At 37.1% G+C, this 9,935-nt stretch overlaps 1 pseudogene; it reads left to right on the top strand.

Annotated features, from left to right (window-relative positions):
- Positions 1-9,377: 9,377 nt before the first annotated feature.
- Positions 9,378-9,529, top strand: LOC112662579 (U1 spliceosomal RNA; annotated as a pseudogene).
- Positions 9,530-9,935: the final 406 nt, after the last annotated feature.

The raw sequence follows: 9,935 nt of genomic DNA, 5'->3' as shown, positions 1-9,935 counted from the left end.
ATTTCATAGGTGTTCAGTATTGCTTTCTGGATGAATTTGAAAAAAAACAATATCCTAGATGGCAGATAGACTCTGAGATCTCCTCAGTCTGGGCTCTGTATTAACTTCATCTGAGGGCAGAGGAGGTCTGGAATTCATGAAACCTCCTTTTCCCGTAGTATAAGAGATTCAAATGGTGAAGGTGGGTGTCTGAAATCAGATGGTCTTGGTTTGAATCTTGACTTTCTATTAAATGGTATGATTGATGGAATACTTCATGACCTTCAGTTTTTCCATTTTAAGATGAGGCAATAATGTTTGCCTTCTAGGAGAAGTGGGCACTTTGTTTAGTACCTGGTGAATATTAATACTTAGTAAATGCTGGTGAATATCATTATTACTATCAGTATAGTAATATTAAGATTTCTTCATGAGGTTCCTGTTCCTGATAAGTCAGATGAATCTTGCAGGGCAGGTTCCCATTTTGCCAACAGGGTCTGAGCATTAATTGTTTTCCCATTGTTTTAATATTTTTTTCAACCCTCACGAATTCAGTTCCTTTTAAAGTACAGTCTAATCCTTTTGAGTCACATGCCTGATATTTGTTGCCAGGGTAACCCATCGTCAAAGTGGGTAATGAATGCCTGTCTTCCCAATCCTGTGCAACATTTACCATCTCCTTTTATAATGCCTTGTGGGTCAGGGAGTATGCAGGGAAGTTGGACTCTCAAAATCTCCTGTCCATTATTGCTTTTTGATAATATAAAACATACTACCACTCTCACATGGTGGAGGCACAAGGGATTGAAGCTTCCAACAGCCTGCCTAGATTTCTTATAATATGTTATGAGCTTAATCCAAATCGAACCCTATTTGGATTGCAATATGGTAACTGAAAATGTACTGCCTTTCAACTTAATTAGTATTGTGATCATGTGGTTTTCTAAGCAATTACTATTAAGCCTACAGGCTGTCATGTACTGATTTGATAAAAAATTCAACTCTTCCACTTCTACTAGAAAAATAATTATGCTCATCTCAACTTTTGAAGTATGTCCTGTAGCCAGCACTCATCTCCCTAAGTCCCACATTGAACTATTGTGTGCTTTTCTTTCACCTTCTGTGCTTTCTACTGCCTTTCCATAGTGGCCTACTATGGCTTCCCAGCCTGGATCTGTCTTTCCTGTTTCTCTGGAAAACTGTACCCTATACATTGCCCCTCTATGTCCATTCACTTGCTGACGCCATTCTCTTCTCAGGTAGCTGGGATGGTGTCCCCTTACATAATTACTTTCATATTCAGATAAATGGCTCAGGATTGCACAAAGGCAGTTCCTGATAGTAATTAGTGGAAGACCTAGGTTGCAAAGAGCTGCTTATCTCTAAACTTCAAAGGATTTCCCTCCCCTTAGGACATCTGAACTTGTTCTTTGTCTGAATGGTCTCTTTTCAGAGAACTTTTCCTGACAATGTAGTCTAAAGGAGCAGCATTTCTGTTCTCTCTCTCTCTCTCTCTCTTGAATGGGGAAGGGCAGAGGGGAAGAGAAAGAATACTAAGCAGGCTCCATGTCCAGCACAGAGCCTGACATGGTGTCAGTCTCACAACCCTGAGATCATGACCTGAGCTGAAATTGAGTCAGATGCTTAACCTACTGAACCATCTAGGCATGCCATCTACTGTTGTCTGTTTTTGTCATCTGATATTTATTTTTATCATTGAACTCCTTATTATCTGATACGATCTTGATAATAAACTTTTGATCTCCCTTGCCTAGAATTAAAACTCCTGTGCGTTTACCCTCATGGTTATCTTGGATGATGCTTTCTCCTCAGCACTTAGTAACTGACACTTAAAGAGACTTAATCATTTGAATGAATAATTCCATCTGTTTTAATAAAGCCTTTCTGATTTAATACCAATTATACCTAGATCAATGGATCTAAAGTATTAAAACTTAAAGTATTCTTTATATTTGTTAAAGAGTAAACTAAGAATCTCTGCATTATAGGTAATGGAAAAGAAAAAGAGAGGCTCTATGGTATCAGAGTCCTAGAAACATTCATGAAATTATAAACCTATTTTTTCTGATGTGGATATATGTTCTCTTAATGGTCTATGAGTGAATTACTGAGGACAATTTTAAAAATTGATTTGTTTCTCTTCAATGTACTAGTAATGTTTGTTACCTGATCTTCACCTCTAGGAGTTGGGGCAATAGGAGGACCCATGAGGAGTCTTTGTTCAGATAAGACACTTTATTAATAGCAGGTCCAGTACTTAATATGTGCTAGCCACTGCTTAGCTCAAATATATCTCTTACTTAAACATTTAATTGTGCTTAGCTGAATTAAATCAACTGGAGGCCAGAATTATCCTCTCTATAAATGAGAAAAGGGAGTTTTAGAGAAATAAATATATGGTTTAAAATGAAAGATATTAAGAGACAGACAAAATATGAATCCAAATACAAATGGAAAAAAAAAAAAAAACAAGGACCTTTCTTTTCCCTGATTTTTAAATTTGCTAGCATTTAACTTTGAGTCTGTGTGTTGGATAAGTTTTTTTGTGGGGGGTGATGGTGGTAATTGTTATACCCTCTGTTTAGAATAGATTAATAAAAATGCTTAAGAGTCACTGGCTTCAAGGTAAAACAAAATTTGATTTATAATTGGTATAGCTGAATTGTAGAATATTCCCTAGATTTACCCAAAAAATAAGGCCTTCTTATATTGCTACCTCCCCAATTCTAGACATTGAGTAAATTTAGCAAATGGAATCTAGTTCTGCAGAGAAGACAAGCAGTCGTTACCTTTATGTTAGTGTAGAAGCACCACTAGAGTAAGAAAAGAAAAATATTTCACAGAAAAGCCTCTAAGGTGAGCTCAGTAACCCATGAGTTCTTACTTTCTGGAGTGAAAGACCAGAGCTCAACGTACTGAGTTCCAAGAGCAGGTGGATTGCATAATAGAGGGGAAGGGTTGCTAGCCAGACGTTCAGATTTTGTCTGTCAGGATCACCAATCCTTTTCCTCTGGAGAAGAGAGAGTGAAGTACACAGATGCACAGAGGCTTCTTCCACTGCTTGCCAAGAGGATAAAAGCTCCTATTTTAGTGGATCCAGACAAAATTCCACAATTTACATGGATAATTGGAGGATGTCTGTTTCTTAATCTGTGTCAGTTTCTGGGCAAGAATTTTGGGGAAGACATGGTTTTTTTGTTTTTTGTTTTTTGTTTTTTTTTTTTTGAAAAGAATAATCATCTGACTTTTGGTCAAATGGGTAAACAGATTACTGAAGAAAATGACTCTCACCCAACTCAATGTTGTGATGGGGAAATTATAAACATATGAGTTGGTTCTAGAAGCCTCTATTCCCATCTGAAAATCTTTTATCTTTTGAGGTACTGAAATTTGTATATATCTGATTTCTGTCTTAGCCATGAGTGGCCTGTCTGGATCCCTCCATTATTTGTGAATTTCTTTCTCCCATGTACTAAACCTGATCTAACTTTTTTTTTTTTTTTTCCTAAGAAGAGGGGCAGATGACTCAACAGTGCATCCCTCAGTGTTGATATTGTGGTTCAGAGCCACTTCATAGTCTTGAGTAAAATCCTGTCCATTTTATGCCATGCCTTTTGGGATCTTTTTTTCTTTTACGTTTCTTTGGGCAAGTGGAGCTCTCTGTTTATAAATGAAATGTATTACCCCCCCTTTTTTTTCTGATTCTTTGCCATGTTTGCTCCATCCTAATGGTATTGCATCTCAATCTTGGCTTTGGAAAACCAAGGAGAAGAATTGGTTATCCAAAACAAATTGCAATTAAAAACTAAAATATCTAAGGTCATGTGTGTATTTTTCATTTTTGAATAGAGGTTAATAATCATGTACATGTATACATGTGGTTATGATTTTCAACATTGATTATGTAGATCTGTCTCCCATTCTTCTGGGTTAGGCTCACACAGAGTTATGCTCAGAGGTAACAACCATTCCTTTGCCTGGTATGCCTTTTCTTCCCATCTAGGAACATCTAAAATATATTTTTCTTTCAAGGTCAGTCTCAAAGGACTAGATTAAAAGTGCTTGATTACAAAGATAATTCTACTGGACTTGGCTTCTATCACAGCTTAGTCACTTCTGGGTTGTGTAAGTATAGGGAAATTACTACTTCTAGATTCAATTTCCCCATATAAATTAGGAATAACACTTTATTTTTTAATTTAAATTCAATTAGCCAACATAGTACATCATTAGTTTCAGATGTAGAGTTCAATAATTCATCAGTTGTGTATAATCCCCAGTGCTCATTATGTCACAGGCACAATGCTTCACAAAACATTCATGAGAATCAAATAATATATGAACAAGGCTTGGTACTATGTCTGCTTCAATGTAAACACTCAAATGTAAGCCATTAACAAATTATTGAGTTCTCAGACTAATGTACAATTCTTTATTGGTATGCTTTCACCTTTCAGCTGTACCCTCCCACCTCATTTTCCATCATATGTAAGGTTTTGGAAGTTTTCCCATGGGTGTGATCTATGAAGAACATGTTATCATCATGTTCCTGGACTGCACTCTGAGGTTGCAGACACTAGGTATAAATAGGTTTGGTTTTTCATTATTCAACAAACATTTGAAAATCTATGTTCACAACATGTAAAGTGAGAGCCACTGTCTTTAGTTACAACATCAGAATAACTTTCAAATAGATTTTACTGCATGCTTAGAAACAAAACCAATGATAAAACCACTTATTTTCAAACTTTTGACTTTCTTGTGTTAATCCTAGTATTATCCTGTAGGACAGAGAAACCCTTTATAAAATACTACATGTATAGCTTAGTTTGAAAAATGCTTTTCTCCCCTCTTATCCCTAAATGAAAATCTATTTGACCCTGACACTTTCTAGAGATTATTGTAAAGGTTTTATTTTTAACAGTGTCCATTCCTCTGCTTCCTATTACCTGTTTTCAATTGCTACATGCATTGATAGCCAAATAAAACCTCTTGCTGCTGAAACATGACTGGGTCCCCCCCCATCTTAGCCCTGGAGAAATGTCTGAAAACATAACCAAAAGGGTATACTTTAGGGAGCCTTGAATATTGTACTACTTTAGGCTAACCATCTGGTTTCACCAGGCTTCTTGCTTCACTTTTTACTGGATTTGTCATCATTACTAGGGGGGATGACTTTAGGATAAATAGAGGCTTGTAGGACATTATGGTGAGTATTGAATGGAAGTCTAGGGATTTTTCAGCTTATGAAGACAGACCACATCCCACTGCCTGGGGGAAATTTGGGTACAGTTCTGCCTTTTCTCACAGAATCAGACTCTGATCTAATTTCCTTTACAGTTAAGGTTATCTAAAATATGTTCACACAGAAAGACAATGTATTTTTGGCTGTTAGCATTTGGTGTTGCCTTGGTGACAGTGTTCAGAACCAATTGCTAAAGAATTTTTTTTTTAAAGCAGTTTTTCCAGTTTTATTAGATGAGTACGTTTGTAAAGTTACATGTTCAATATTATTTGCCTTATTTTCTACAACTGTAAAAAACACCTTTTGAAGTATACGAGTATATTTGAAGATTTCACTCCTACCTTCCCACAGTCACTAAAGGAAGCTCTTAAGTAATATCCCCTTCTAATAGCCTGAGAAATAAAATTTTTAAAATGTATTCCAGGGAAAAAAATATCACGTTCATTTCAAGAATCATAAATCATGGTCTATGTGATAAACATGTGGAACTGATTTTTGTCATTTAACAGCTGAGAAAACAACTTAATGTCAATTTACTGACAAATTAAGCTGCTTATAGCACAACTGTTTTAAGAAACCATGTTGGTAGTAAAATATTTCAAAGCTGAAATGTGTGCAATGAACTTTGTCAGTGTAGTTTGCTAATTACTGAGAGAAGGTGAATCATTTTACAGGTAGGACATGTTCATTAGAGGGTGGTAAGATTATGGGATTATAGACTACTATAATGGAATGGTAATTTGGCAGTCCCCTAGACACCTCCTAGGAAAGCCCAGAGAGGGCAGAACGCTTGCTCAAATCTTCAGCCTGACATTCTTTTCCTTTATCTTCTCTAATTTTGGGCTGAAATTCTAGGAAGCCTGTAGAGCCAAGAGTCTATTCTTATTTTTTTATTTTTTTAAATTTTATTTATTTATGATAGGCACACAGTGAGAGAGAGAGAGAGGCAGAGACACAGGCAGATGGAGAAGCAGGCTCCATGCACCGGGAGCCTGACGTGGGATTCGATCCTGGGTCTCCAGGATCACGCCCTGGGCCAAAGGCAGGCGCTAAACCCCTGCGCCACCCAGGGATCCCCAAGAGTCTATTCTTATGTGGAGTGTACGGTGCCTATTTGGTGATCTGTCCTACTCAGGCATATATTGAAAGTGTTTTTACATGGAACAGAATTTTATTTACGAATTATAATAGCTAATAAACCTAGCAATTATTTCTTGTAAAGACAGCAGTTCATATATGACACCTTTAAAAGAAAACTCCTTCTTAAAGGGCTATCCTTGTTCATGAAAGAATAGGAACTTGCTATTAGCATTATTTTTTGAGCATGGACAAGCTAAAGTATGGAGCTATCCATCCCAATGATGCTGTACTAAATTTTTGAGTAATTTTGTGTGTAAGTCTAAGGGCGCAGTATTCCAAAACATAATCTGCATGCCAAATGCATTCTAAATATATTTATTAAAAATGAGCCAGTACTGTAATGGTGGGGAAAACCTACAACAATATTATCACATACCCAGTAACAAAAGTAGAAACAGAAGTGGAGTGTTCAGTGAAGAATGATGGGGGAATGTACCAAATAAAAACTCAAAAGTGAGGGCTCAGTATCCAATTATAGAGAAGGATTGAGACCATGCTCCAGCGTGACCAGTGTGAAAATTACACAGCATAGCGATCCACCTTCTTCCCCCAAACAGGGATTCCAAACCTCCTATCTAACCATGTTCCATTATAGTCTTTGCTCATGTAATATATCCTGAGCTGTATGGTTGGCAATGGGAATGATTCCCTATGTTACAATCTCTGCTGTATAAAGTTTGAGCAAAACTTCACTGGAGTGAAACAAGCCACGAAATGTTAACTGTTAACTTTTCAACAACTCTTTTAAATATGTCCTAAATAATGCCAAGTACACTGACTCTAGATAACAAATCAGCTCCTTTTGGGTTAAACTGCCAAGTTACAGGTGTTTGCCATGAATTTGGACTGTTTTGGGTTTAGATCTTAAAGGTCCTGGACATAATTTATCAATCTATCTCACACTTAGCAAAAATCTGGGCATCTACTACCTGCTAGTATTGCTACCATCTACTAGCAATAACACCCAGCTTTAGTGTCTATATGCCAGCTAGCCTTCTAAATTCTTTATATGTTTTGAATCTCCCAATGATTCTGTGTGTCATGTGCCTCTATTGTCTCCATTTTACATATGAGGAATCTAAGACACACAGTAGTTGGGTAACTCTCCCAATGACACAAAGCTATCTGAGGTGCAAACCAGTATAGCTTCAAAGTCTGATCTTACCCAGTATGCTGTTCTGCTTTTTTCATGGATCATAAAGACTTGGGCCCCAGTCTTCAGAGAACTTACTGTTTAATTAGGTAGATAAATGGATGATTTCAAAATAGTGTAATAAGTGCTATTAGAATTAAAGGATACTTAGGGGAGGCACCTTACCCAGTCCTGGATAATCAAAGGCCACTCCCTGGAATGATATTTTAGTAGAACCGTGTAGTTTGTGTTGTTTTCCAAAGTTCTAACAGACTCAAATCACAGGTCCATAGAAAACACTCAGTGCCTTCAATGTATAGTGCAGGAAACTGAGGTTCAGATGAATTATTTGGCTACAGCCTGATAAATTCTTTTTTAAAGATTTTTAATTTATTTCTTTGAGAGGGATTGAAAGAGAGAGAGAGCGCGAGCAGTGGGAAGAGGCAGAGGGAGAGAGAGAAGCAGGCTCCCTGCTAAGCAGGACTCTATTGTAGGACCCAGAGACCATGATCTGAGCCCAAGGGAGATGCTTAATCGACTGAGCCACCTAGGTGCCTCCATGCTGATAAAATTTTTCTAAGAACTTTAAGATCTAGACAGCGAAGTGCGTCTTCCTTTATATCTTATCTTTGGGCTATACTTTAAAGAATAAGTTAATGGTGTTCCTATCTTAATTGAAGATAAAATGATCTCCCTTGTTTTATACACCTTATTCCTTTTGATGTCACATGACCTTCGAGTTAGATACAAACTGTGGTGTGTAGGTTAAGTGATCTTGAAAAACAAAGGAAAGCTTGTTGCTTATTGACCCCATGGAGTATGTATTTGTGTGTGTGAATATAATATATATATACATATTTTTTTTTCCAGGTGTACAGCATAGTGATTCAACACTTCCATACAACACCCAGTGCTCATCAGTGATGGGCACTTAGGCGGCCTCCATATTTTGGCTATTGGAGATAATGCTGCTATCCATATAAGGGTGCATGTATCCCTTCAAATTGGTAGTTTTGCATTCTTTGGGTAAATATCTAGTGTGACTGCTGGATCAAAGGGTAGTTCTATTAACATTCTGGGGAACCTCCATACTGTTTTCCTGAGAGGCTACACCAATTTGCATTGCCACCTACTGTGCAAGAGGGTTCCTTTTTCTCCACATCCTTGCCAACATCTGTTGTTCCTTGTGTTGTTGATTTTAGCCATTCTGATGGGTGTGAGGTAGTATCTCATTGTAGTTTTTATTTGTATTTCCCCAATCAGTGATACTGAGAATTTTTTCATATGTCTATTGTCTGTCTTGTTTGGAAAAATGTCTACTGTCTTCTGCCCGATTTTTAGATGGATTATTATTTGGGTGTTCAGATTCTTTATATATTTTGGATATGAACCCTTTATGAGATAAGTCATCTGCAAATATCTTCACCCATTCCATAGGTTTTAGAGTATAGGTCTTTCACCTCTTTGGTTAAGTTTATTCCTAGGTATCTTATTATTTGTGGGGCTGTTGTAAATGAGACTGATTCCTTAATTTCTGCTGCTGCATTATTTGTGTATAGAGATGCAACAGTTGATTTTTGTGTTTTGATTTTTGTATCCTATGACTTTACTAAACTTGTGTCAGTCCTAGCAATTTTTTGGTAGATTCTTTTGGGTTTTCTATGCAGAGTATCATGTCATTGTATTGGTGTATTTTGAGTATGCACTGGTATATTTTGAGGTGAAACTATATAAGCGGGCTCACCTACTAGCCTAGATTCTTATTTTAGAGCCCTGGCTTTACTACTCAACTAGCTAGCAAACTTGTTAGTGTATTTAGCTTTTTAGACCTTACTGTTTTCACTTATAAACTGGGAATGAATACTTACCTGGCAGGGGAGATACCATGATCACGAAGGTAGTATTCCCAGGGCGAGGCTTATCCATTGCACTCCGGATGTGCTGACCCCTGCGATTTCCCCAAATGTGGGAAACTCGGTGGTAGTGGGGGACTGCGTTCGCGCTTTCCCCTGAAATTAAAAAAAAACAAAAAACTGGGAATGAAAATCACTTCAGTATATTAGTGCTTTGAATTCAAGTTGCATTGAGTATGGAGACTCTCAGTTGATAATTACTCAAAGAGCTCTCTTACAGGCTACCTATGAACTGTGTTAATAATATTCTTACCAAGACCTTCAATGAAAAGAGAAGAATCTTTCTTCTCATTCCTCACTGTGGGCTTTCCCTTGTGTTCTGTATACCTTTTAAATCCCATGAATGGGTTAGAGAATTCTTAAATGCCCCAATATTGTGTGCTTTTGTAAGGAGAGGGCTCATGATTTTCTTCAGTGACTGTGTTTTTGTGATCCCCACATTTTAAGAACTAGTGTGTATTCTACAAAAGAATTTGAAGTTCATTTAAGACCGATGCCTTTTCCC

Source organism: Canis lupus, chromosome 13, assembly GCF_003254725.2.
Source record: "Canis lupus dingo isolate Sandy chromosome 13, ASM325472v2, whole genome shotgun sequence".
Lineage (NCBI taxonomy): Eukaryota > Metazoa > Chordata > Mammalia > Carnivora > Canidae > Canis > Canis lupus.
This window is presented reverse-complemented; position numbering and strand designations above follow the sequence as displayed.